Genomic DNA, 27,969 nt, shown 5'->3' on the forward strand with positions numbered 1-27,969 from the left:
ACCCTTCAGCTTCTTGGCATCGCAGCGTTGGCATTTTTGTAATCGGCGCCAAGTAGCAGACGACGGCGTTAACTTTTTTCCTTGTTTTTAAAATTTCGTCATCAATTTCTGTTTATACGCGTATTAGCGCCGCCCCAATTTTCACGTCACGGGTACGTCAAAACATGGCCGAAAAGGCGAATATCGAGGATCGGGCCCAGGAAAGCCCGAGGCAGATCACGTGTCGTGTGCTTGTAAGCTACGTTTGGATGAATCGCGATTTTTGCGCCGTGCACATTTCGTGCCTCAGTGCTCATCTTGCAGTTTCTTCATGGATTACGTTAGTAACGACAGAGGCGATAGACGCAGTAGAGGCTTCGTGCATCCACGGAAGTTGAAAGAGTGCTCCTACCTGTGGACCCCGTCGGTCTCTCCCTTCATTCTGCAACAAATCATATTTGCGTGTTGCTTCACAAACAGGGCGTCTTAGATTTATTTTTGAAGCATGAATGGTGCACAGTGTGGCATACTAGAAACCAAGAGCGTATGTAAAAGGCCCGTTTATAGGGATCGTGATTTGGTTTGTGCTGCCATGGACGAAGAATATTCTCAACGTGTAGGTGGTCTTGGCTTTCGTTTTGAAGGTTGCGGTGTTTATGTAATCACCGTATGTGATCGCTTGGCTGATTCTGGAAGGGCGTTTATGTGCTCTTTCTTTTGCAATGCCGGGCACTCCAGATTAAACGGGTCTTTTCGAAGCTGCGAGCAGTTTTCCCAAAACTGCCTTAGCGCAAGGACACTTCTATTTCGCGTTATTCACGAGGTGTGCGCGTTCGCGTAGTGTGCAAGAGTATGTAAAAAATATTTAGCATTCTCCCGTTCCTACGTTCCCTGAATCGCACAGGGTATAGGCACTAAGATGGAGCCGAAATGGTGCCTTTCGCCCTCAATATATCCCAATATCAACTTCGAAAAAAATATCCAGCAGGTTCGGTACTCGATTTTCTTTTACCGCTTTTCCGAAGTTGCGTCGCCTGTCTGCACGCATTTTTCACGTTGCCCGCATTCTGCTGAAGCTGTCTGAATTGAACAAACCTCTATACACTAGTTTGTTCCAAGGCTTTCTGACCGACCGCGCGCGGTTTGTTACTGCAAATACCCAGTCCTGTTTTTCAAAGTTTTCTTTCAGCTGTGTGTTCCACAAAGCACTGTCCCTTACTCTTAACGATCTCCCTTCAGTAACTTCTACCATCCACATTTTAGTTGATGACTGTGTACTTCGCTGATCTGTAACCAACTCGTCTGAAGCTTCTGCCTTATATCTAATTCGCATACAATAGTGATGTGCTATGTGGCCTCCGTCCCTGAGAAGCTTTAGACTGTTGATTTCTTCTCACCACTGCCAAAACAACACATCCTACTTACAAAATTAACACTAGTACTACTTTTTCAAAGAATTTGTTTAAGTATCTTGGTGTTCACCTCACTAATGGCTTAACATTGTCTTGCCTTGTAAGCCATGTAACTAATTACTCTAATAGAACTGTTGGATACCTCTATCGTAACCTACCCATGGTTGGCACCTTCTTGCATAAAATTACTAGATTACAAAACCCTTGTGTGATCACAACTTTAATATACCAATCATATAGTTGATCCACACTACTGTAATTTTACTGAACCTTATGAGCCTGTTCAAAACCATGCCACCAGTTTCATTCCCTCGAATACTCCTTCAGCATCTCTGCCATGAAATCTGTTACAGTCTCTGTTCTCGTCAGTGTACTTCATGCCCCTGCCTTTATCACAAGCTTTTCATACAATACCTCATGGCAGTCGTCTCGGCTAATCTGTGTATAGAACACCTCGCACAGGTCATCGTAAAAGTGGCGTTTCACCGCATGCCCGCGCAACTACATTTCATGAGTCATTCTTCGCAAGCACTGTTCACAACTGGAATCATCCCTCATCAGTGATCCTGTAAGCTTCAATACTGCCATCAAAGAACCTGTCTAATTATAGCCATGTATACCACTAGCCTGTCGCCATTTATCACTGTGCACGAGCCCTTCTGTAAAGTCTCGCATTAGGACCTTTGAGGTATCAATAAACACATAATTAAAAGCATGGTTGATAAAGATTTCTTACAATATGGGAACTGTGATTATGTTCGGCAGGAATATATATATGTAACTGGATCATGTTGGACGGTGTTAAACTTGAGCTTGGCACAATTGTCTTTCCTGTGATATTGAACTTAGAAATTAGGATACTGAGTGGTAACACTGACATGGTGGCTTGCCTTTGGACTTAGAATGAACTTAGAATTTGATTGCAGTATTCCTTTGTTTGCATGCATCCTAAATGCAGGGGTGGAAGTGCTGCTCCATTTGCTTCATTCTGCTCCAGCCTGCTTTCCCTGCTCCAAAATTGCTCCAACTCGACTGCATTAAATTTAGTGGAGCACGGTTTTGTGGCACAGTGGGCCATTACTGGTACTGACAACAAGAACCGCAATCCGAGACGATTAGTTAAGCGACTATGAGAAGCGCAGCTGGGCAATGGTCTGTTAGGAGTTCTGTATACAGGGTATGTGGCTGGTGTAGTCAAAACGATGGCAGCACACCGGTAGCAGAGGTGTAATGCATCTCACCCGAGCCTAATACGTATAAAATTTTAATATACTAGAAAAGTATGCAGCATAATGTTTGCTTATAAGCAAATTTGAGGAATTCGTTACGGAAAATGTTTTGTGCACTTGATATAGCACCTACTCCCAGCCTTTTGAATCGCCTGTGGTGAGGGAAATGAGATCAGCGAGTGAAGCAGGCGCACCAAACTACTACGAGGTAGTGAAGCACTGGAAGTGGTAGGCAAATATATTTACTTAGGACAGGTAGTAACTGCAGATCTAGATCATGAAAGGGAAATAACTAGAAGAATAAGATTGGGACGGAGTGCATTTGGTAAGTATTCTCAGATTATGACTAGTATCTTACCGGTATTGCTCAAGAGGAAGGTATACAACAGTTGCATCTTACACTTACCTATGGAGCTGAACCGTGGAGGCTAACGAAAAGGGTTTTATTTAAGTTGAGGACAATGCAGATGACTATGGAATGAAAAATGGTAGGTGTAACATTAAAAAATAGGAAGCACGTAGAGTGAGTGAGAGAAATAACTTGAGTTAATTACATTCTAATGGAAATCAAAAAGATGAAATGGGCATGGGCAGGGCATGTAATGCGTAGAGAGGACAACCGATGTTCGCTTAGGGTAATAAACGATTCCAAGGGAAGCAAATCGTCGCAGGGGACAGCAGAAAGTTAGGTGAGCGGATGAGGTTAAAAAGTTTGCAGGAGTAAAGTGGATGCAGCTAGCACAGGTAGAGGAGTATGGGAGAGGCCTTCACCCTGCAGTTGGTATAGTCTGGCCGATGATGACTACGAGCCATTGGAAACTTGTCCAGCTGCAACAAACTACACGGTTTGTTTCTAGCGATTCTGCTGTGAATACAAGCAGGTGCTTCACCACCTAGCCTGTCATGCCTACGACAGACAAAAGCACACTTGGAACTCTTATGGAGGTGATGCCACTTAGGTGCCAGTCACTAAATGTGTTTTCAAAAGTGTTGGAAGGTCATACAGGGCCTATCGCCAGTGTGTTGAAACTAAGATAGCTCAAGCAATAATTTGAGTAGCCACAGAGGGCCATAAAGTAATGAATTTGAAGGGGAAAAAGGCTATACTTAAAGTGCCACCTATCTTCCCTGAAGGCGTTACTGGCCAGTATCCAGAAATTTATCGGCACAGGCGCAGGATCAGAAAGCATGTGCACAAGATAGAAAGCAGAAATGTACTGTTCTTTAATGTGAACTTCGAACTAGTGGCGATACTTGAGTGCATCAAAGTGGTGAAGTCCACCTTTGAATCTTACAAAACAGTATAAATCTCTTAGTTAAACGATCTTCAATTATGAAGTGTAGAAGGCTGCTTTCCATTTGCTGCTATTTAACCCTTTGACTTGTTTTGCTGTACAGGTATTGCGCTAAACGCATAGCGTTTGAAATAGTTCGACACTGGAGGTGATTTTTTTTTTTATGAATATTCGACAGTCAAAGAGTTAAGTGAGGAAGCTAGAATTCTATTATTAAAAGCGAGTCTAGAATCTTGCTCCAAGACATAATGTGATTGCTCCAAAACTCTCGCTTTATTGCTTCAAAGCTGCTCCGAAGTTACTTTATTACTGCTCCCTGAGCTGCTCTAAAATGCTTAAGCCTGCTTCCACCTGTGTAAATATCATTACTTTCTTCCCCTGTACGGCGCTTCAACCAAGAAAAAGCTCAGTTATAATTTCTTTCCCGTGTTTTTTTGTTTTGTGACTAAACTACTTAAACTAATATTCTGCCTTGAGGTCTTAACCAACTTAATAATCTCCTTAATAATAAGCGAAGCATATAAGCAGAAGGAGCGATCACTTTCACTTTGACATTGACATTAGATGTTGCAGAAAGTCAAGTTCATCATGGTTGACAGCAAAGTCTTATTCATTGTAATAAATTTATGACTGTATCAATACTTCTGCATGTTACTATTGGAATGAGGTCTTTGAGATTGAAATAGATGTGGTCAGAGGTAGGGAGATGAACACAGCACTGACTGTCAACTGAGGTTTACTGGAAAACGGAGGAATTTATGCACATTTTCATAACATGTGACTCAGCCGAAGTCAAACATCATATACACGTATACCAGTTTTCTCTCGTAACAAAGCATTGACAAAAAACAAAAAAAAGTAACAATGAACAAGAAATCACAAAAATCCAAAACGCAAGTGAAGTAGTATACACCATGAGCAAGCACATGCCTCACCTCTGAGACAAATGAAAAAGACAGGTTGAGCTGTATATGGGCTTCCGTTGTCTAAATATAAAGTATGAATGAGCAGGATTAAGTCGTGTCGTTAGCCTTAAAAATCACCAGATATAGAACCGAAAACTGCCATAAAAGAAAAGATATAACATACTAAGCGTTTTGAGTAAACCTACGCTACTTACAGGGTCTCAGATTCTTTTTCACTGAGCATAATCGAAGGTGCACTGACGCACAAGCCCTTTTTCTGTTTGATGACTCTTGCCTCCAGAATCTCTCTTGTAATCTGCTTGTTGCTTCTACCAATAATCCTTGTTTTCTGAAGCCCAGTGCTTAAAGTCTGGCTCAATTGGAGGGGGTCTGTAGTGATTCGAGCATTGGTGGAAAGGGAAATAAAGAGAGAAAGTGGCTGGTTGCCTGTTTCGCAAATCGTTTTATACAAAGGGGAGAAATCATTATTTTTCTCCATCTCTGGTTTTTTTTAATACTCAATGTGAAACTGTTGAAACGATAGAGAAGAAATCTTCCAATTACACCACTGACAAGAACAAAACAATGGTTACCTGGTTTGTATTCTTACAGTCCTCATGCTTGAATTCAAGCTTGTGGGGATCTCGGACGCCTCTTAAATATTACGGGGGGGGGGGGTCTCTGACACACCCCCTGGCTTTAAGCCCTGTAGAAGCCAGGGCATACAACCTGTGCACCTGCTGCTGTGCAAAGCAACGTTTCCTTTGCAGATGTTTCTTTTTTGCAAGTTTTTCATAGGTATAATTGTGTTCTCAGAGCCGTTCATTGAGGCATCTACCCGTTTGTCCAATGTAACGTTTCCCACAGCTTAATGGGATCTCATACACCACACTTGTGCTGCAGGGTAGAAATAAAGTCGGGTGTTTTATGCTACATGCGCGTCGCTGCACTCCGCAGGTTTGAGTGATCCTACAAAGCTTCGATAACTTTTCCGAAGCTGTAAAAACTACTTCGATATTTACTTTTTTGCCTATTCGTTTCAAATCATGCGATATGCTGTGCAGATAGGGTATTGCAACCAGATTTTGTTGTTGTATTCTGTCTGCTGTGTTAGGCATAGCTTCCTTGCTGTTTGTTTTCATTTTTTTATAGGTTCCTTTAGCAACTGAGATGACACCACGTTCCGGATAGCCGGCTTCTTTCAACCTGTCAATTTGATGACTGAAGCTGCTTTCCAGGCATTTTTGAGATTATCTCATTCTTTTTTTGACACCTCTTCCTTTCTTCTGTCACTAAATCTCATGTCAAACGTAAAATAGGAACAAATTTTCTCACCATCCTGGCACATTTCATTTTCCGCACTTTTGTTTCGCGACCTGGTGGGCTTGGCTAGTCTTGCATCAGCTGACGGACTGGTTGGCCTTGGTGACCCGTACTCAGGACATTCTCAGTGCCTAATACTCCGTGTCATTAAAGTTTCTTCCTCCTTCTCCCAGTGCATTTCTTTCTTTACCGTTTCCACCTAAAGCATCTTGTCCCAACTATATCTCTCATTTGCATTAACCTAGAACACTGGTTTTCCTTTGCACCATTGCCATTCAGTCCCCCATTCATCTTGACTCTCCTCCTTTTAATTGGTGTACCTGGCTGGAGTCCTCCATGTCGAAGTGACAGATGGCCCTGGTTCTATAAGTTGCAAACCTCTTTGGCACTCATTTTTGTAGCCAAATAAAGTTTATTATTACTACTTCTACTAGGTCTTGAAGTACAGTTTAAAGAGTTGAGGAAAGGTCTACAGGGACCAGCATAGCTGAGAGCGAAACTTAAAAAACACAATTAGACCTTAAACTTGGGTCGTTTTATTTTTCAGTTCATAACTTATATTTTGGATAGTTACAATAAAGCTCTGAATGGTCGCTTTTGATCTTGCTTCTATACCTTAACATTTCTAACTGAAGGTATGAATGCATTCTAGAAAAGAAAGCAAAAGCCTTCAGGGCTAGGCTTTTTTTGTGCTTCTAAGTGTTGCAATTTTTTAGAAAAATTTGGCATCGGCAGAACAGCCAAGTTGAGTATTAAATTTGGGTAAAATTAATTCTGCTTTAACCATACACTCTAAAATTGCCCAGTACTCTTGCTGAATTTTGGGGGTGCTATTAAAATCACTTGTTTTGACATTTCAAAAGCCTTTTTCTGTTTCTTCTTTGGCTGCATGTACTGCAGCTAAGTCTCTTGATTTTAAGCGAGTATCTCAATTTTAGGGCACTTTTGATGACTCAGTACTCACGCCTTTTTCCTTCTTAGAAATTTTTGCCTCAAATTCAAGTTAGTTTTTTATTTCATACAAAGAGGAAGCAGCCACAGTTAAGCAATTACGGTAAGTGTCTTGATGAGCTGGCCCATCAGGTGATGAGGAATGCTTTGTATATACTGATTCACTAAATGAGAAGCATGGGCATGTTCAACTCAAATAAAATTAGCTACCTTTTCTTAATCTTCAAAAAGCATTTGATACAGTGACCCTTAAGATTTTAACTACCAAACTGAACTACTTAACTGTCTTCTGCTGTCCATTTATTGCTATTCTTATGAATTTTTGCATCAGATTAAACAACCAAATCAAACCTGGTGATAATGTATCAGTAAAGGGGGTTGTAAAGGGTGGGGTTTATTCCATCTCCCATACTTTTCTCCTTAATTTAATAACACAAGCCCCAAAATTTAAACTTCCACGAGTTTGTCCTTCTAGAATAAACAAATTATGTCACTAAGTGTTCTGACAATGCAGTTTCAGTGAATAGGTAAGAATCTGTTGGCACCATGCAGGGGGTCATGCCGACGCCCATGTCAGTATCTATATCAGTGTAAACTTTCCCAAAACCTAATTCGGTTGGCGTATTTAGCGCAAGAAATTTTGATGCGCGGGCTAAATTGAAACCACTGTGATGATCGAGTGAGCCTCCTCTATTTTTTCGAAAAAATAGAGGAGGCAATGACCTGGCTCTCTTATGAGCCCGCTTCATATGTGCGGGTAAACCTTGCTCTCGAAGCTTGCCGTCCCTCCTGGGCGCTACGAAGGAGCAAATGACAACTTCGGAGCAGTACGCTGCCATCTACGCTAACTGCTCGGGTAGTTTCGGCCGTACACAGGCGAAACCGAAACTTTAAAGCGGGTGAGCGCAAATCGCCATGCTAGTCATCCATGCTGATCTTTACGATTCAATACGCGCCACGCACCGCCGCGGGTGTCACTCCTTTCATTATGTTCGGGAGCGCCCGGGAGGAATGGCTAGCGAAGCGTTCGTACAACGTACACCCGTACATATATATGCCGCGCGTACTAAATTATCCTCTACCGAGAGGTTTCGTTTTCTGCCATGCGCGGCCTAAATTCATGTGCTAAAAGCGGGGACGATAATGGTGTTTCCAAAAATTAAAAAACTGATATAGATATTATAATTGCGACCTCAGCAAACCTATAGCTGTTAGTAAATGAGGCGCTAGTGCGCATGACTAGTTAAAAAGTATTCAGTTATATACCAGCGCCTGCTTAATAAATTGTTACCACGTGTTACCTATTGCCTGCTCCACACCACCGCAGAAATCGCACCGCATACACGGGCACAATTAAAAGCCTCCAGCCGAACTAACCCGTGAAACTGCATGTTAATTCTGCAATGCCCGCAGTCCCGGCATAGTTTCTTTTTTCACGGCTCGCACCCGCAGCAGTGCTGCAACGAATTGCATGCCACCCGTAAGCGTGTACGTGGCGTCGATCGGCATTGCAGTGCACCATTGTGATCATTTAAGAGCCGACAGATCCCGTACGTCTTTGTTGGCCAGCGTGTATACACGAACTGTCTGGCGACTCGAGCAGGGTAAACCATGCTAATTCGACCAGGAGGTGACTTTGTGCCAGGAATTGCATGGCTGAGATTTTATAGGAGGTCGAAATTGAATTGCGATGGCCCAGTGGAAGCTAGGTGGAACGGGACTGCATGACCATGTCACAAAAACGTAGTAGCCGCGGGCAAAACCAAGCACCCAACAACGCAACAGTGTCTTCTGCAGTGTCCCCCCTCCCCCGCTGTGCTGGTGCAGTTGGCGTACTCAACTTCTGCGTCCAAGGGTGTAGGATTCAATCCTGACTGGGGTGACTGCTTTTCGATGGGAGCGAAAACTAACAAGGCGCCCGCGTGTACTGCGCGGTACGGTAAAACCCAGCTAGGTGGTTAAATTCTCGGAGCCTTCCACTATATACGGCGTATCTCATAGCCTGATCGAATTGCTTCGGGACCTCATAAACCAAACCAAACCATCTTTTGCAGTGCAGTTTAATTCGTCCGCCACGTACCCACCTCGCATACACAGCATATGTAACGCGACTCATTCGAACATTTGACCTCGAGAGCTATTATTCGAACTGAAGTGGAAGCGCGAATTTTCATGTGGCGCTTGATCTCAGTGCGTGGTTATAGGCAATATATGTCTGTTGTGAACATAGAATGTGGAAAAAGAAGTAATTTTTTTAACTATATATTTTGCGCGGCCGGATTTACAAGCAATGGTATATCCGGCAGCGAAATGACCGCGTATATCGAACAATTTGTTCAAATTATTCCATGTTGGTCTCTAACAAATCCAGTGCGTAAGATATGCATCAAAGTGCATCGCCGAACTTTCATCCTCTGATGTGCTCTTTATTCGCTTCGCCGGTTACGCGATTGCCATAGGGCTGCGCTGTAAACTAAACTCGATAAAATATTTTATTTATGTGCTCAATTAGTAGAGCTGGCTTACCTGCGAAAATTGATGGCCATTAGCAACCAAACTGGAAAGAGGGTTGTATCCGTGCCGCGGAGGGCGTGGCGTCGCTGGGAGAATCGACGGCGACGATGTGCCGGCCGACAGTTGCCAGTCGATGACCAGACGCATTGCATGCTTGGTTTGTAAAGGTGACCACTGCATGCTGCCGATACTTTACGTCGCAGTCGACAAAAAAGAAGTGAAAGCGATTAAGTTGACTTACGTTGCACTCTCTCCAGGCGTTTTAATTGAGCCGTAGCCCGTCCATGTTTGGTGTCCGTGCTGCGTTTTCATTTTTAGCATCAACCAAGCAGCTCGATCAGACCACTATTAATTGTGCTTGAGGGAGTATATATGACAAACACTAAGTGACGACTAGATAGATCAAATTTTCTTTATTAAAAATAGTAGTTGCAGGGCCTTTACCTGCAGGTATACTTAAAGCCTGATAGCATCTGGTTTAAGCACCCTTCCATATATATTTCATGGAAATCAGGTTAAACCTACCTGAGTCCACTTAGAAAGGTACCCTCTCGCAAAACATGGCTTGCCAGTGCGAAAGCACGAAGGTGCTGTATAGAAACTAGCAGATGTCGTTCTTGCATGATGGAAACTGGCAGCTTGAAATATGAAATCTATGTGTGCCAGGAGGAATTCTATGTAATATTAAGCATTGCAATACTTTGCTTGAAAGCATTTTTTTTGCTCATTAGTTTCATTCACAGTGCACGGTGTCCACTCGGAGACATTTACTCTATTTTCCTTTTCCATAAGCTTGCTTCATCCCTGAAAGAGTACTGCCAAATTTTTCACTTTTTTAAGCTAAGAAAATTTCTCACTGCAAAGTTGGAAAGTGTGCCAAGTAATTAAGCAAGGCAACAATGCTATGCTTCAGAATACTCAGGCTACTGGAGGCATTAAGCTGAAGGTTTCATCATTAAAATCTTGTCAAACATGAGGATAGTCCGAAACTGAATTGATAAACTACTGATGTTAATACTGCATTTATGGTTCCAAAAATGGTTGGGATCACACGTGTATGCTGATGGTACAGTATAGCAACTTTTGCTGCTATGCGTACCTTAATTACTATTTCTCAATTTTTTGGAACGCTGTCATCTTGACAATGCTATTTTTTTAACTGCCGATTTTACTTACAATTACTGTGCCTAAAGGTTATACCAGAAACTGAAATACACTTAAATTGAGCAAATGCAACAAATATTTCGGGGGCACTTCAGCACCGCTGTTAAGGAAACATGCCACAGCATTTAAGACTCCTGTATCCTCATCCCTGTACATTTAGTTGGCTACTTGTTGATCCACCGATATTAGTTTGCGCTTTTATCATGCACACCAATTTGTAAAATTACTAATTACCACATTATGTAAATGAACTCCCAACTCGCACATCTGACTTGGGATTCTGAAAGGCAATGCGTTTTTCTCATGTCAAAGGAGCTGCTTGGGTAGGCAGCTGCAATTCATCCGGTCATACTATCTGCCACTCATCCTTGTCGCTCAAATTGCGTTTTTTGGTAAATATGGCCTTTTAATGCAGTCACATTAAATTAGGCGAGAGCTTCAACTATAGTTACATGTAAAAGAATTACAGCACACGCTTCTTTTTATGCCTTGTTAGTATGCTGCCTCACCATCCCAGTAGCATAGAGGCACAGCAATAGTGTATTAAGCGGGTATCCAAGGTTAGAATCTCATTGCTACAAGCATGTCACCTCGCTATTGAACGCAATTCACTTTGAAGGGCCAAGATTTCAATATTTTAGTAAAGTGATTAGCACTGCCAAATGTTTGAGCATTAGATGAGGTGACAGTATGGGTGTAAGTATCCCACAGACAAGGGCATTGCAATTAAGAAAGTTGCTGCTCATCTGCAAAATACTGAATTAAACCAATCTTATGCAATTCAGCAAACACCGCCCACTTTGCCTTTTTATCATCAGTTCCTGTCTGCAGTTCGAAACATCTTCATAAGGCTTACCTCTAAAAATTGTCTACGAAACATATCTGTGAACTTGAACAAAACGTTGCGGGCTAGTTGGTTCATCGCAAGGGGGAAACAGCGCAAGCTAAACGCGGACAAAAAGCTCGTCCTCCATTTTTGTCCGTGTTTAGCTTGCGCTGTTTCCCCCTTGTTATATCTGTGAACTTTTCTTACTTCACTGGCTTTGCGGATTATTTCCCGTCTCAAAAGGAATAACAAATACATGTGGTTCTATGACGCATACAGTAAATACTTACCTTTCTAGGTAGGTTACAAAAGGGAAGTAATGCAGAAGGTAGGCAGTCTAAACATAAATGAGTGTGTCAACATGGTGTTTTGGCACTGGAGTGTTTATTACTCCAATCATGTGCGTTAATAATGAATGAAAAGGCACATAAGTAGGAATACTTTATTTTGACACAGAAGCTATGGCCAACGTGTGTGTGTTGCCATTACGCTCGTAAGTGAAGTGCAGACTTGTGAGTACACTGTTGAGCCAGTAGCACAGGGAGCAGTCAACTTGGACCAGGGAATGCCATGCTTTGAAAGGTGGGCAGCTGTTGTGATCTCTCGACTAGCATCAGTCACGTGCAGGATCGGCTGTCATGGGGAGAAAAAACAAAAAGTATGTAAGCTCAGAACAAGAACAAAACACTCAGAGAAACTCACGAGACGTACCAAATTTAAATAAAAAGATAACAGGACTGCAGACTATGCAGCAGCTCATATATTCTAATAGTGGATTTGCATATGGTCACTACACCTTCAAAAAGGAAAGAAGCATTAATGCTGAATTCATGACTCGTCAAAGGAACCAGACCAAAAGAAAAGTGTGCACCATGTAGCACAGCTCAAGAATGAGAAAAGCCAAAACAGCGAAAAGGTTACCCTAAGTAAGGCCAGTACCAGTGCTCTCTGCATGCGTGCGACAATGTATCACTGCAGTGCACACGCACAGCAGAAATGGACACCGTAGGTGGTAAAGAATTGATATGAAGTTATCAACACTGGCCGCAGACATCAGAACAGACTGCTGATTGTGCTTTGGTATAACGCAAGCATGTGGGCTTTGGTAGGTTGTGAAGCATATAAATAAATGTTGAGACATCTTGAAAACCATGTGTGCACATTTTCATTTGCTGCTGCATCCAAGAAGTTTCGCTTGCACTGTTCATTAGACGACATGCGTTGCTCTCGGATTGTAGCGTTTGTCGACTACACAGCATGATTCCAGAATTGCGACTGACTCAGCTGTGGACTTTTCATTTTCTAAACTTGCGAAATCCTTCCTATGGGCTGTGAAAAAGAATGAGGAACTGTTCCACCCAAATGTAGTTGCTCGCCCTCTATAACGCACATGATGGCAGCCACAAGTCATTTTGTGCCAAATAGTAGTTTCCATACAAGTAACAAGAAGTTCTCAAACTATGTGACAGGACCATAGCTATTTACTTTGAAGGTGGCCACAGCAAACAGGCAACAACCACGAGATGGCCAAATCCCTCACCGAACTGCAGTACCACGACAGTTGCTGCAATGCTAGCATCCTAAAACCTCTGGCTGTCAGATATACAGTCCTCATCACAAATACACCAGTTCATGTTGTTAAGGAGGCTGTCCATGAGCATCATACTTCTCAAAGCAGCTAAAAAATATTGCAAACAGAGACCAACACTTGACTTTAAGTGCAGTAGCAGCACTACTAACATTCAGTGTGCTAATGGAGTATAGACATCCTGAAACAGATAAGACAAAAAATCAATTATAAATTATTTAGCGGTTGAAGATAAAAACCAGGTGATGATCTGTACAGAATAATGTTTTGCATATTGTTAACAAGCAAAATGCGACTAAAATTAGCTACATATGCTCCTGTAAGATGAAGTGCTGCACTGGCCTAGCCCAAGCAGTGCAAGTACCTCCAGTCAAAACGCTTTCAAGTGCCATCATCCATGAGATGGTTGCCCAATAGCAATCGGAATTTTCACAATGCAGCGTTTCTTATCTTCGGTCAGCATTTTTCACTCTTCCCAATGGATGCAACCCTCCCCAAAACTCCAAACTGAAGACATCAATTGAGTCATGCAGAATTGTCAATAATGACCTGAACCACAAACCAACTTGGAGAAGTGGAAGCAGGCTCGAGCACTTTGAAGCTATAAAACGGGAGTTTTGAAGCATTCAAATTGTCTTGAAGCACGTTTCTAAAGTCAAATGATTTTATTAGCTGAATTTTTTATACCTGACATACCAAAATAACCTATTTGATTCCTTTTTATTCAAAGATCAATGCATTGCTGAAAATACAAGACTAACAGCCAAAACATTGTACAGATGTTTCAAATAACACAAATGACCTCGGCAACAATTTGGAACAAACTAGCAGAAAATGCAATGCTTGTTTATATACTTGAAGCCCGAACATTAAGTTTGACTAAAAGCGTGACTATTTCAGCTTGAGAAATGTGGACTATACCACTATGATGTGCCCAAGCACCACTAGACTAGTTCGGAGTTGACATCAATAAGCAGCACATTTCCACTCCCTATCTTGTGCATATAATTTTTTTTATCCATGCCTGTTCTGATAAAATTTCCAAGGCACTGGTCAGTGATCCCTTCAGTGAGGATAAACTGCACTAAAGGGTAGCCCTTTTCTCCACGTTTTCGCTTGAGTGGCACCGAAGCTTCCTTAATTTTAACATGTTAATGATAGGCCCTCCATGCCTGCCTAACACTTGTGACATTTGTTATGATTGACACCTTCATGTTGTCACGCCCATAATACTGTATGTTTTTGTATGACGTAGTTTGACAAGCTTATTATTAACAAAGAGGTTCAATGAAATAGATCTACGACTATCAGAAACGAGGCTCATGCTGGTCTGGCTTATGGGATTTAACGTCCCAAAGAAACACAGGCTATGAGAGGCTCATGCTCTTCTATTTAGCAGGAAAGGAAAAATATATAAAGACCCTGTTACGACACAGGTATGCAAACCAACAGAATGAAATTGAGGAAAGCATATAATTAACTAATAAAATACAAAATCTGCATTGGTGATGTCTGTGTGATGTCAGCGCACGATAAAGATCCCCAGGTGGCCGCCTTCCACTACGGCTCCCCTTTCTCTTTTCCACTTTCATTCCCACCTTCATCCCTTCCCTTATGGTGCGGTTCAGGAATCCGCATAACAAGTGTGACATACTGCGCCTTTCCCTTCCTGTGAACCAATTATTATTATTATTATTATTATTGGTGATGAACGGTAATTAGCAAAGTACCTACTCTTAAATGAAAAATAACTCATTGCAAACTAGAAAAACAAAACAAAAACAACAAACATGCCACCGTTGAGGTCCAAGACCTCCACATTATGCATCCCATGCTTTACAAACTAGCTACAATGATGGCCGTGCAATCTTTTACTTTCAAGCTATTTATGTTGCATGTATCCCAACATAGACAGCGTTCACCAGTGCTAAACTAAACCACAGTAGCAGATGTGGGAATGCCCTGTAAATACACAAACAAGGTTAACGACTGGGCGAGTTGGTAATCATTCATTTTAAACCAGCCAAAAGACGAGATACAGAGAAGCCAGCCTCATCTCGTTCACTTCTATTCTCTGTCTCGTCTTTTGGCTGGTTTAAAATGAAATACAGCAAGTGCCAAGTATAACATGATGTGGAGCGTGGTGTCTGAAGGGTTGTGTATGAACGAGCCGCACTGGCGCGGTGCGCCACTGCTTGTAGTGTGCCCAACCTCTGACAGTCAGTGAGACTCTCACGGATTCGGGCAGTACGGCCAGTGTAACTCTTTCGTCTTCCCATGATAACTCTAGACTGTTAGAAATTCGCTGAAAAAGAATGGTAAGAATGGGCCGTTTACAGTCTCCAAACACACCACGAATTATGTCAGCTGTATTGCATTTCGCTTCTGCTAAGGGAGGACATATGGCTCTTAAAATTATTTTCCATTTTTTTGACAAAATTTGACAAAACCTGGCATCTTGATTCAGTTTCTTGCACTGATATTAAACATGTAACCATTTTTTCAACTGGCCAATTAGTTCAGGAGATAATGAAATTAATTGTTCATAATTTGCAGAAACATTGAAAAAATAACAGCACTACAAAAAATTCACATGGACACTTTGCTAGGTACTAGAAAGCGTAATGAATACAATGTTAGGACCATTTTTTTTTGTTTAACAAATATTAGCTATGTTATAGCAGTTCAAAATTTTCAATTTTGCTCTAAATCAGACAGGAAGGCACTCACATTTGGAACAGTGAACTTTGAACTGCTATACTGCTATAACATCGCTAATATTTGTTATACAAAAGTGCACCTAACATTATATTCATTATGCTTTCTAGTACCTAGCAAAGTATTCATGTGAATTTTTTGTAGTGCGATTATTTTTTCATTGTTTCCGCAAATTATGAACAATTTCATTTATCTTTTGAACTAATTAGCCAATTGGAAACAAAATTTCATATTTGAAATCAGGGCAAGAAACTAAATCAGAATACCATGTTTTATCAAATTTGTTGAAAAACGTAGGAAAAATAGCTTTAAGGCGGGGGTCCCACTCCGGCAGCGCGAATGTGCCATTTTAGGCAATGTTTGCGTGAGCATTCTGCGCGTTCTTCTTTTTCGAACATCACAATGTAGGCATCATTCGAAAGCTTAATATACGCTCTGTCAAATGATGTGCGCTGCTTTAGTGTGCCAACGTTATCAACTGCATGAGAGGTGGTATTGCAGATGACAAATTCGCTAGCGTCGTTGATATACCCTACTTCGGATTAATTTGCTGAAGAAACTGCTGCACTTAGAACAGTTTCCTTTGGCCTACACGTAGAATGGGTATTTATATTAGGTAACATGGCGCGTAATTAGTTTTAATTTAATCAGTATTTGATCGGCAGCCTTTTCAAAATGGTAAAGTTTGGCTATTTTGGGCACGAATATCTGCGCTTTATCAAAGTGCACAGCAGTAAAATTTTTACCACTTCGGACGCACATTATAATAGTTGAGTGTACGAAGTTTCATCGAAATTTATTCGCTAGTTCTTTTTTAATTACCTTTCCAATTTGAAGATTTCCGTAATACTGCCTCACATCGCATAGCTTGACCAGAAAAACCGCTCATTCTACAGCCTAGGAATCATGCATGGCGAAACTAGAATAGTAGTTATTTGTGAACATGATCGCAAATTGCGCTTTATACAATTAGCACGATTATACTGAGCCTTCAAATATAATCAATTTTTCCTACACGGCATTCAATCGAGAAGGCCGTCATACTCAACAACGTGAGACTTGTTTGAGATGGCTTTTTTTTAATATTGTATTACTGTAAAATAAAGTTAAAATAAGAAGCACAAACCATGGTGATAATTAGTATTTGGACCTGTATTCGGTCATTAAAGGTTTTTAACTGCTAGCGCCATCTAGGTAAAAGCAGCAAAAGTGTGAGTTCATTCAATTGCCAGGAGAGGCGCGGCGCGCGTGACTACACTCCTTCAAGGGCCCATGAAAGGCCGGCGTTGCTGCGACCCGGTTGGAATAAGCTAGAAGCTTGGTGCAACCGGGTGAAAATAAGCAAATCGTTATTGCAACCCATGGATTGGCTTGGCTTTGTTTATTATTTTCGGATTGGTGTTTTTGCAGGAAAGCCCAAGGCAGATCACATGTCGTGTGTTTGTAAACGACGTTTGGAATGTGTGGTCGTGTGAATCGCGATTTTTGCGCCATGCACATTTCGTGCCTCTCTTCATGGATTACGTTAGTAACGACAGAGGCGATAGACGCAGTAGAGGCTTCGTGCATCCACGAAAGTTGAAAGAGTGCTCCTACCTGCGGACCCCGTCGGTCTCTCCGTTCATTCTGCAACAAATCATATTTGCGTGTTGCTTCACAAACAGGGCGTCTTGGATTTATTTTTGAAGCATGAATGGTGCACAGTGTGGCATACTAGAAACCAAGAGCATATGTAAAAGGCCTGTTTATGGGGATCGTGATTTGGTTTGTGCTGCCATGGAAGAATAATATTCTCAACGTGTAGGTGGTATTGGCTTTCGTTTTGAAGGTTGCGGTGTTTATGTAATCACCGTATGTGATCGCTTGGCTGATTGTGGAAGGGCGTTTATGTGCTCTTTCTTTTGCAATGCCGGGCACTCCAGATAAAACCGGTCTTTTCGAAGCTGTGAGCAGTTTTCCCAAAACTGCCTTAGCGAAAGGACACTTCTATTTCGCGTTATTCACGAGGTGTCCGCGTTCGCGTAGTGTGCAAGAGTGTGTAAAAAATATTTAGCATTATCCCGTTCCTACGTTTCCTGAATCGCACTAAGATGGAGCCGAAGTGGTGCCTTTCGCCCTCAATATATCCCAATATTAACTTCGAAAAATATACCCAGCAGGTTCGGTACTCGATTTTCTTTTACCGCTTTTCCCAAGTTGCGTCGCCTGTGTGCACGCATTTTTCACGTTGCCCGCATTGTGCTGAAGCTGCCTGAATTGAACAAACCTCTATACACTAGTTTGATCCAGGGCTTTCCCAAGCATCCTTGGCCGACCATTTACGTGTGGCCGACGTTCGGAAAATGGTCGGGAGCCTACTTAGTCGGCTAGTAAACCACGGCAAGCGGTCGGCCCGGAGGTAGCCGCTAGCCATTTCGGCAAGTAGTTCGCAGCGGGCTTTGGCCCGACTTTTTGGCCGGACTAAATGCCGGGCACGGCGCCAGGTTAATGGCAAGAGTGCGGCAATGCGTCGGCCCGACTGTTGAGGCGGTACATTGAAAAAAGGTTATGAAGAGCATGACTGCTACTTTTTTTTTTTTAAATTTGCCTGTTACTCGGCTTTGGTTTTTCGCGATGTTATGTAATTTGCGCTTAGTATGGAACAAAATGATACATGCTATTTATTGTAAATGTTTTGTTACATTAATTAATGCTATTGTTTGTTTAACTTGTCGCTCACATTTTTAGTGAACCTTATAGCTGTTAGTAAAATTATTTACCGAGTTCTGATAAACAGCACGCCACAAGGTGACCGCGATTTCATGTGTAGATCATGTCATTATACATTATACTCTTTGCTTATTACGAAGCGCAGCTGTAGGTGATGTAACATCAGTTATATTTTTGGCGCACAAGCTCCCGTACACCCCATTTAGCCCGTATCACTCACTGAAATTCGCTATATGGCAGCTGGGCACTTGAGTAGACGCAACTTCGCATTGTAAGGGAGGAGAAGGCTATTGTGTAAAATAAAAGAAGCGGACAGAAGAGAAAAAGCACACGGGGGGCAGAAATTATGCGTAGGGCACTGGCAAGCCTTGGCCGCGGCGAACGCTCCAGCAGGCAAGCAGAGACAAATTCTAAAAACACTACTTCGCAGCAGGAGAAGAGAAATGCGTACACGGAGGGAGACTCGGACGAAACAAAACCGACCTCACGCTCGGACGTTTCGAAGGAAGGGCGGAAAAGAGGGGGAAAATGGGAAGGGCGGGGCAACTGTGTCACCCCCGCAGCTCGAAAGTTGGTGGCGAGCATTCCTGACTGGGCGAGAGAAGAAATGTATACACGCCGACTTTGAAGAGAGCATGCAGTTTTGTGGTATTTGTATACTATTTTTGAAAGAGCTCTTTTCGAACAAAGTTGTCTTACGATCAAATACATGAAGAAAAAAAAACGAAGGAAAATGATTATTGTCCAGGTTATTAATCGCATACTGTTTTTCTCAAAACAGTCTGGTAAAGCTAAGAGCCGCGAGAAAACAGGCCAGCGTCCTTGTCATTTGGTTTTGTTTCTTTGCGTGTGGCCCATTCATCCTCTTTTACGACCTGCCGGGGTGGGACGGGCGGCTCTTTTCATTTTTTTTTTTTTTCGGAAGTCGGAGGGGCGCATTTTCGCAGCGAGCGGTCCGATTCTACACCGGAAACTAACCCCCTCTCCTCCCCCGCTTCTTGTCAACAGTTCTTGGAAGACTCGGCAGCTTGTGCTCGTGGGTGCGTGCGTGCTTTCAAGTTCGTTGCAGAAGTGTAGAGCGCGACCAAGAGACGATCTCGAGCGCGCGAGGACGCTGTACGTGCGAACGAAATGTTGGAAATGCAAGCGCGTTTTCCAAAGTTGCGCGTTATTAGTTAAAATTACAAGACAGTCAACTTTGTTACCTTCAATAACTAGGCGCTGGACAACCAGACCTCTTTTTCATTCGCATTTATATATTGTCAGGACAAGTGACTGTAATAGTTTTCAACCGCTGTATCCTTTCAGTAACTCCGCCAAGCCATCCTGAAGTAACGCGCTCCTCCGGCGCGTTTGGACAAAAAAAAAAAAAATCGAAGATGCTCCGCTTTTTCTGTTTTTCTGTTTGTTTGTTTTTTCCTTTTTTCTTTTTGCTCAATAATGGGAGTGTGGTTTCATAGGAACGATACAGTTGATTTTTATTTATTTTATTAGTATTTCGCTTTTGTTTTACAGATTGTTTTGAATTATGGCTACTATATTTTCTTGCTTGTTACTGTCCACTCCTGGTCCGCGAGAGACATATTTTCTCAACGCATCATGCATATCAATATGAGTTTGAGACCCCTATGTTATACAGAGTGATTGAAAATTAATAATATTTATTGAGAGCTACACGAGGTACGCGCAATAAAAGAAGCTAATTGAAAAGAATTCTTTCCTGAAGCAGCTGCCGCAATTTCGGGTTTTTGTTGTGGCTTCAGACTAATAATATGGAGAACTTTTAGTTTTAAGGCGTGAACATGTATCGGAAGGGATTAAAGCGAATTATCTGTCGTACGTACTAAGCCGAGAGATCGCTTGTAGAATAGCCCTGCATGTGGAAGGAATGCTGCATAGGTCCAGAAACTTAAGACTTCTGCTTGAAAAGTACCGGGATAAGAGAGTAGAAACGATCATGACGTCATAGGCGTGAACTTCAACCATTTACTTAGCAGGGAACCAAAGAAATCTTATTGATAAACATGGAAATAGCAAAGCACACTGGGACAATAAATAATGTTTCAGTAAAACAGCAAACAGTACCGAACATATAAGGTAGCGGCAAGAAATATATAATGCAGTGAGTTTCTGGTCACACGTTGTATATCAATAATGCGCAGCTGCAACAGGACTCCCTCGGGAGCTCTGACCACCTAACAAATTTCCAGACAGTCGATTGCTCGATCCTTTGTGCTCACACATATACGCGTGAGCCGCAGGCTTGCGTCTTTCAAGACAAGAACCGAGTTCAAATCACTTCGATGTACAAGTGACCTTCCTGAGTTTGATGTGCCGCGTCAACAACCTCCGGATAAAGCTTTGCTCTCCAAGGGCTAACAGATGGCTATATCTAGGTGAGACGCACTAGCATGGGGAACAGTAGACAACGGGGTCACCGAAAGAATACGATCGACCGCGTTCCTATTCTGCCAAATGATCAATCCCACGGACTTCACTACACGTTGTTCGAACGCTTCGCGCGGCCTTCCACTGTGCGACGAAAAAGCTCACGGCGCTAGGCAGCGGAATGTCCAAGCTGCGACACAGTCCTTAAGGACACGTGTGTGAGACTCGACCTGACCAAAGTTGATACAGTGCAGATCAATATGCCAGCTGTAAAGCCTGTTTAATTTGGTGGGGATCGAATACGCCACACTCAGTGCGCCACCGAAAGTCTCTTAGAGCATGCGGGAGATTGGGTGCAACAGGCGTCTCCCACTTCGCATACCTTTGGCACATATGTGTAGGGGCGCAGAATAGCAGAGCGCTTCGCAGAGATTAGATACTGCTATGGCTATCCATGCTCCGTCTACGAACATCTCCTCTAACTATGCGAACACGTGCGCCTGCTTCCCCTGACCATGCACTACAAACATCTGCCTTCTACTTCCAAGCCAGTATAAAAGTTAAGGCCGCCCAACGTAACCTATGTGATCCACTAACTCGGATACCCAATAGCGCACAACAAAGGGCATAATGAAGACAAGGCGGAACCCAAATAGGCGCCACCACCTAGCTATAGTGAAAATATAATCAAAGTAGATTGACTTTGCAAGAGGAATACACAAGAAAACACGTGCTAAGCCATGCAGGGTCGTATCATTGGGAGGCTGGATCAATAAACAATCAAGGAACACAGATGTGGGAAAGTTGGCACCTGTGTGCACTAGGCTTTATCAGAAGTATCGCGCATACGTTAATTAGCTATAACTTTAGGATGAACAAGATGTCCGAGATTATTGAGTTAATATCTATCCCTAGTGTGACTATTGTGACTCATGCACGTACGCACGCACGCACTTACGCACGTCTGCAGTCGCACAGAGTAAATTGTTCCACGACCTTACACAGTGGTACGATGGAATAGTTAATAATAATTGAAAGAAGGAAATAAAAATTAGGGGGACGCTCAAGCTTCCCCTTAACGTTTGACGGGATACAACGCCTTCTCATTCTTCTCTCTATCTCTCTATTTCGGTGGACAACCGCAGTTAATTGCAAATTGGTTATAGGAAAGTAAAGGCGCAGCATCTGTCACAGATCCCGGTGGGAACCTGGACCGCATCTGCATATTTACTACCACATTCCGAATATTTCAGACAAAACTCGACGATACTCAAGCGAAAACCGGGTTAGCGAGGTGGCTTTTGTACCAAATGAGCTGTAACGCTTCGCATATATATGCTGCACTCTCGATAGACGAAACTCGGGTATATTGCCGACATGAGGATAAATGGAACAGCTTGGGACAAATATTTGCCCGCCTCAGTTAAAACACGGGGATTAGGAAAGCTTTATTCCTTATATATCAATATGCCGAGGCCGACTGTGTTTATCCAGAACACAAATGTGGTCCTGATAGTTTTCAAATAAAAATGAAAGGCACGCAAAGAGCCGATCGCCCGGACGATTCGCCTGTCGAACGTAACTTCCTGCGAACACAAGCATTGTGCAAAAAGTAACATTTGGTTCTTTTGAGAAAATTCAAAGGGATTGCGTTTTGAGAATCCCGCGCAACATGACGAGGATCGATCGGTTCCTGCACCAGTGGCGGTCTACATTGTTAAATTCTTCAACGTCAGCCTCACACGCAGAAATATGGTATGAAATGCCAGAATATATATAAAGTTCCTCGAATCCCCTTTTCCCCAGCCGCGTATTCACTGCTGCTATAATATATCATTAAATAACATTGTCCATATCAAAGTAAAGTCTCCTGCAATACCGCAGGTTTCCCCTCTACATTCCATGAGGCAGTCGGCTTAGCAGGAGAAAAGTGGAAAATTCGTATCATTGAAACAGCTATTTTTATGCAACATTGAGTTATACCGCGTGCATGATATATATTGACACTATATCATTTGAGCCTGCTGATAGAAATATACATTGCGCAACAGGAGGTGAAATTAACTGTTATTTATACATATTTTGAAATAACGCTTTAACCGCGCGCTAATTGAGCCGCGGCGGGTATGGTACACTCTGTGGTTGATCGCGAGTTGTCATGAACTTATGCTTGAATTTGTGAACTGGTAGGCGCTGATTGTCTGTTTGAAGCATACTTAGTATTAAGTGCCTAAGATTTGCGCGGTAACTGCTATGAACCTACGAATGTAATTGTCCATTTTTTTTATGGTTAAATGGTAACCTCTGAATTTAAACAACCTCATCATAAAGTTAACCTATAACATAACTCTAAGCAAACCCACGGTAAACCGAAGAGATCACGTGCCTTTAAGGTTTATATGTTAACCGTAAATTACTTTTGCCAGTGCCCTCGAAACCTATCAATCCTAAACGCCCTTAAATTCGTTTCGCAGCCTCCGTGAGTTTACATTTCGTACGGGGTCAAGAAAAGAGGCGGTGAGCTTTTATGAGCTTTCATCCGGATCCGGTGCACTTCGCCCTGCGACCTTCTACTGATTTTCATGCATCCCTAGAACAAATGGACAAAATATATTTTTGTCAGAAACTTGCAGCAGTTACTATGTGATTCAATCGTTATTTACCAGCTTGAGCTCGAAGTCACGGGCTTTAGTCGAGCTGCAGAAGCCGCATTATGATGGAAACCAAACGCGAAAACGGAAATGTGGTTTGCGATTAATATGACAGCCCGAGGGACTCTAAATAACCCACGTACTGCTTTGGGAAGTATAAATCCGCATGGACTATGTAATCTCTGCAAAAGCACTCATAATATACAGTGTTCTGCAACTTAACCGTCTTGGAAAAGTTTCCAAGACGGTTCCGATAAAGTTACTGAACACTATATACGTAGCCAGGTCTTGCTATTTTGGCTAAATGAAGCTGCAGGTGTTCTACTGCCCCACACTTGGTTTATGTGGAAGATATTCGGTTAAAAGAACATTACATACATTCACTCCAAGCCATATTTTTTTCATGCAAAGAACTACAGCCGCTGGTATCAAGACGGGGGTTCTACAGAAGCCGTAGAAAAAAGAAAAGAAAAAAAAAGAAACTACCTCGACGCTTCTTGAACGACGAGGGAGGGGGGGGGGGGGGAGGGGGAGTACGAGAAAAAGAAAGAAAACTGCTTCTCGCTGCGCGGGACCCGCTGCCCCCCATCGGCCCATCTCTTTTCCTTGCGGCAAAGCGGAAAGAACCACGGGGAGGCGAAAGGCATCGAGGCACCCTACCGCGGGGGGCGACAGGAATGCCGAAGCAGAGAGAGATAGCGCGAAAAAAAAAAAAAAAAAAAAGAATTGCATGCACCGCACACAGGGAGATTCTCGCTGCTTTTTGCAGCTTCTCTCCCCCCCTCCTCCCTTCTTGAGGTCACATGTCCAAATGGCGGGAAAACACATCCCGCGCGAGCTAAGATGCGCGGCCGCGGCGTCACTCAGTCGACGGCCAGCCTCCATGTGGGCGCGATGCGTACTGCCTAATCTTATCGTCCGCTTTTATTTCGCGCAAATTCAATCTGTCTCAACCTCCTGGTGCAGTCAGCGTTTGAAAAGAACAGCCCATATATGCAGCTGATGATTGCAGCCGCTTGTACAGATTCTTCGTGCCGAAGTTCACCAAAACATGCGTAAGTACATGATCTTTCGGTCTTGATCAGAGGAGCTTTTTGCTAGATTCGATATTATACTGAACATAATAATGTATTGTTTTGGAGCATATGTTCGTCTTGTTATATACCCCTTGCATCTTTCTTCATATATATATATATAATTGGTGTGGGCGCTGATCGCGCAGGAAGACTTGCTGAGCCGTTTGGAAACAAGGCTGCGGCTGGCTGCGGTGGCAGAATTGGCTCATTTTGCAGTCTGGGTCCTTCGGTATCTCCTGCCCCAAAATGCTCGCCTTTTAACATGGAGGGACACTCACTATACCGATCAGGTAAGTCCAATTAGCACATATTTTGTTCGATACGACAATATACTGCAACTGTTTCTGGAGCGCGTATATATATGCGCATCTTGTTACTACGTGCATTTTTTTTTTTTTTATAATCGATGTGTGCGCATTTCGCTCTGATTGCGCAGGAAGACGTGCTGAGCCGACTTGGAAACGATGCTGTGGCGGTAGAATTAGCTCTTTTCGCTGCAGTCCGAGGTCCGATCTCCTCTGCCCCAAAACGCCCGTCTTTCACTTCATATCGAAGTGCATGCACTGACATGTATACCCATCAGGTAAGTCAAATTAGCGCTGATTTTCTTCTATACGATAATGAACTGCAACTAATTATGTATTGTTTTGAGACTTATGCGCATCTTGTTACTGTAAATGCATATTTTGTAATTGGTATGCGCGCCTTGCGCTGATCGTGCAGGGAGGCGATATCAGCTGATCTGGAAACTGGCTGCGACAGTGGAAGCTCGTTTCGCCGAAGCCCGAAGTCCTTGGTCTCCTCTACACTAAAACGCTGGCCTTTCACTTCTTTATGGCGGTGCACTTGCCGGACAGGTATTAGCGCTGATTTTGTTTGAAAAATTCGATTATCCGACTCACATCGATGGGACGCATGCAACCCAGTTAAATGTCAAATGCTATCACTGATATAAATATTGCAGCACCCCTCGCCATAGGAGCGATCAGAAGCTGTACAAGCATCATCGCTGCTGCCAAGCAAGCTCGTGCCAGGACTGAGTACAATGTTTATGCCGTGTTTATTATTATTATTATTATTATTATTATTATTATTATTATTATTATTATTATTATTTTTTTTTGCTGCTGTAATGATGTCTATACGTGAAAATTGATGATTGAGTGATGCGGTATGCTGGCAAGGTAAGTGAGCCAGTGCGTTCATTTTGTGGATTTTGGAATTATATATGTGATGCACCCAGATCTGAGCCGTTTCACATTGATTTTGCTCTGTGCGCTTGCTTTCTGGGCAAGCAGTTGTATTTTCATCGTGCGGATTATTTCCTGGTGCTTACATGCTCATGAGGTGTTCAGCTAACCTGTTTCAAGCTTTAAAAATTTACAACGGGTTCTATAAGCTTCTAAGAGTTGGGCTGTCTAAATAGCCGAATTTTTAAAATAATGCTCGGTTGTTAAATAACGAAAATAAATCAGATGACTTATCGTTAAATATCCGGTCGCTTTTGCTGTAAAAGTTCCATCTAGTTTGAGAAAATTAAGCTGTATTCTACGGAATAAACTTATTGTAGGTTTCATGTAAATATCGCGGTAACTGTTTGTTCAGCCGCGTTGGAATCCCTCATACGCGCTCTATGACAAGCGCGGACACTTGGTTTTGCTAGAATTATTAAATTGCAGCATTAGCATTCAAGAACGCGCTTCGGGAGGATAAGGTTTGACTGCGCTACGGTTTCAAATTGCAACATCATGACTCCAGCAAAACGAAGTGATCGCGCCTTTCTCGCGGATTCACGGATCCTGATTACCTATTGCGGCTTTGCGCTAATGCGTTTTCAGTAGGGTCGCATGAAGTCAAGCGCATAAAATATATTGATGTGATAGTGCAGTTGGTGGCAGTGAGCAGACATTATTTTTTCTACCTTTCACCCTACATTTGCCTGCAATGTAAAAGTCTAGGCGAAAAGGAAATATTTCATTAAAACACTTGTCTTCGTACAGCTGACCAAGATGGAACCTGCCGCAGATCCGACCAGTCGCAGACATCAAGTGATCGACAGGCTGCCAAAAGAAGGAGACCAAGCCTCAAGCCCATCTTCCATATGTGGCACACGCGCAGTCATATATCCACGCTTATTAAAAAGCAAATCGCGAGCTTTTTCTGAACGCTGTTGACAAATAAATTTTTCACCAAATACTGCAGCTTTTGTTTCTTCATGACATCAGAAAAGCTACTGCTTTTCTTGATGCATTTGTATGTGCTACCCCGTTATATATGCATGGCCCACGATATATTAAATGCATGGCATGATACCTGCACGAGGGGCGATGCCGGCCACTAACCGGCGTCGGGAAGCAACCGGCCGACGTATGGTCTTTCGTCAGCAAAATGCTAGGGCAGACGAGCGGCCGACCATTCAGTAACGCTGGCAGACGGCAGGCCCACGTGCGGCAGGTGGTCGGTCACGTCGGGCCAAAAGGTTGGGCCGTAGTCGATTGCCTAAAATCGGCCAACGTTAGGTCAGTGTCAATCCCCGACGCCGGCCCTCATTCGGGTGCCGAAGGTCGGCCGGCCACTTTTTGGTCGGCGAGAAAGGTCGGCCCTATCTTTTGCCACACACTTTTTTTTTGCTTGGGTTCTGACCGACCGCGCGCGGTTTGTTACTGCTAATACCCAGTCCTCTTTTTCAAAGTTTTCTTTCAGCTACCCAAGCATCCTTGGCCGACCATTTACGTGTGGCCGACGTTCGGAAAATGGTCGGCAGCCTACTTAGTCGGCTAGTAAACCACGGCAAGCGGTCGGCCCGGAGGTAGCCGCCAGCCATTTCGGCAAATAGTTCGCAGCGGCCTTTGGCCCGACTTTTTTGGCGGACTAAATGCCGGGCATGGCGCCAGGTTAATGGCAAGAGTGCGGCAATGCGTTGGCCCGACTGTTGAGGCGGTACATTGAAAAAAAGTTATGAAGAGCACGACTGCTACATTTTTTTAAATTTGCCTGTTACTTGATTTGGTTTTTCGCGATGTTATGTAATTTGCGCTTAGTATGGAACAAAATGATACATGCTATTCAGTGTAAATGTTTTGTTACATTAATTAATGCTATTGTTTGTTTAACTTGTCACTCACATTTTTTTACCGAGTTCTGATAAACAGCAAGCCACAAGGTGACCGCGATTTCATGTGTAGATCATGTCATTATACTGTTTGCTTATTACGAAGCGCAGCTGTAGGTGCTGTAACAT

At 42.9% G+C, this 27,969-nt stretch overlaps 1 protein-coding gene and 1 long non-coding RNA gene across 2 annotated transcripts in view; one reads left to right on the forward strand and one right to left on the reverse strand.

Annotated features, from left to right (window-relative positions):
* LOC146201608 (uncharacterized) overlaps positions 1–27,969 on the reverse strand; it is a 229,453-nt gene that overhangs the window by 71,764 nt on the left and 129,720 nt on the right. The gene's annotated exons all lie outside the window — the stretch shown is intronic.
* On the forward strand, positions 24,199–26,922 carry LOC146201610 (uncharacterized). Its single transcript, XR_014703574.1, has 5 exons — positions 24,199–24,707; positions 24,875–25,018; positions 25,165–25,311; positions 25,452–25,585; positions 26,729–26,922. It is a non-coding gene; the product is annotated as an uncharacterized LOC146201610 (long non-coding RNA).

The sequence above is a fragment of the Amblyomma maculatum genome, chromosome 1 (genome assembly GCF_055883805.1).
Source record: "Amblyomma maculatum isolate TAMU_Amacu chromosome 1, ASM5588380v1, whole genome shotgun sequence".
Classification (NCBI taxonomy): Eukaryota; Metazoa; Arthropoda; class Arachnida; order Ixodida; family Ixodidae; genus Amblyomma; species Amblyomma maculatum.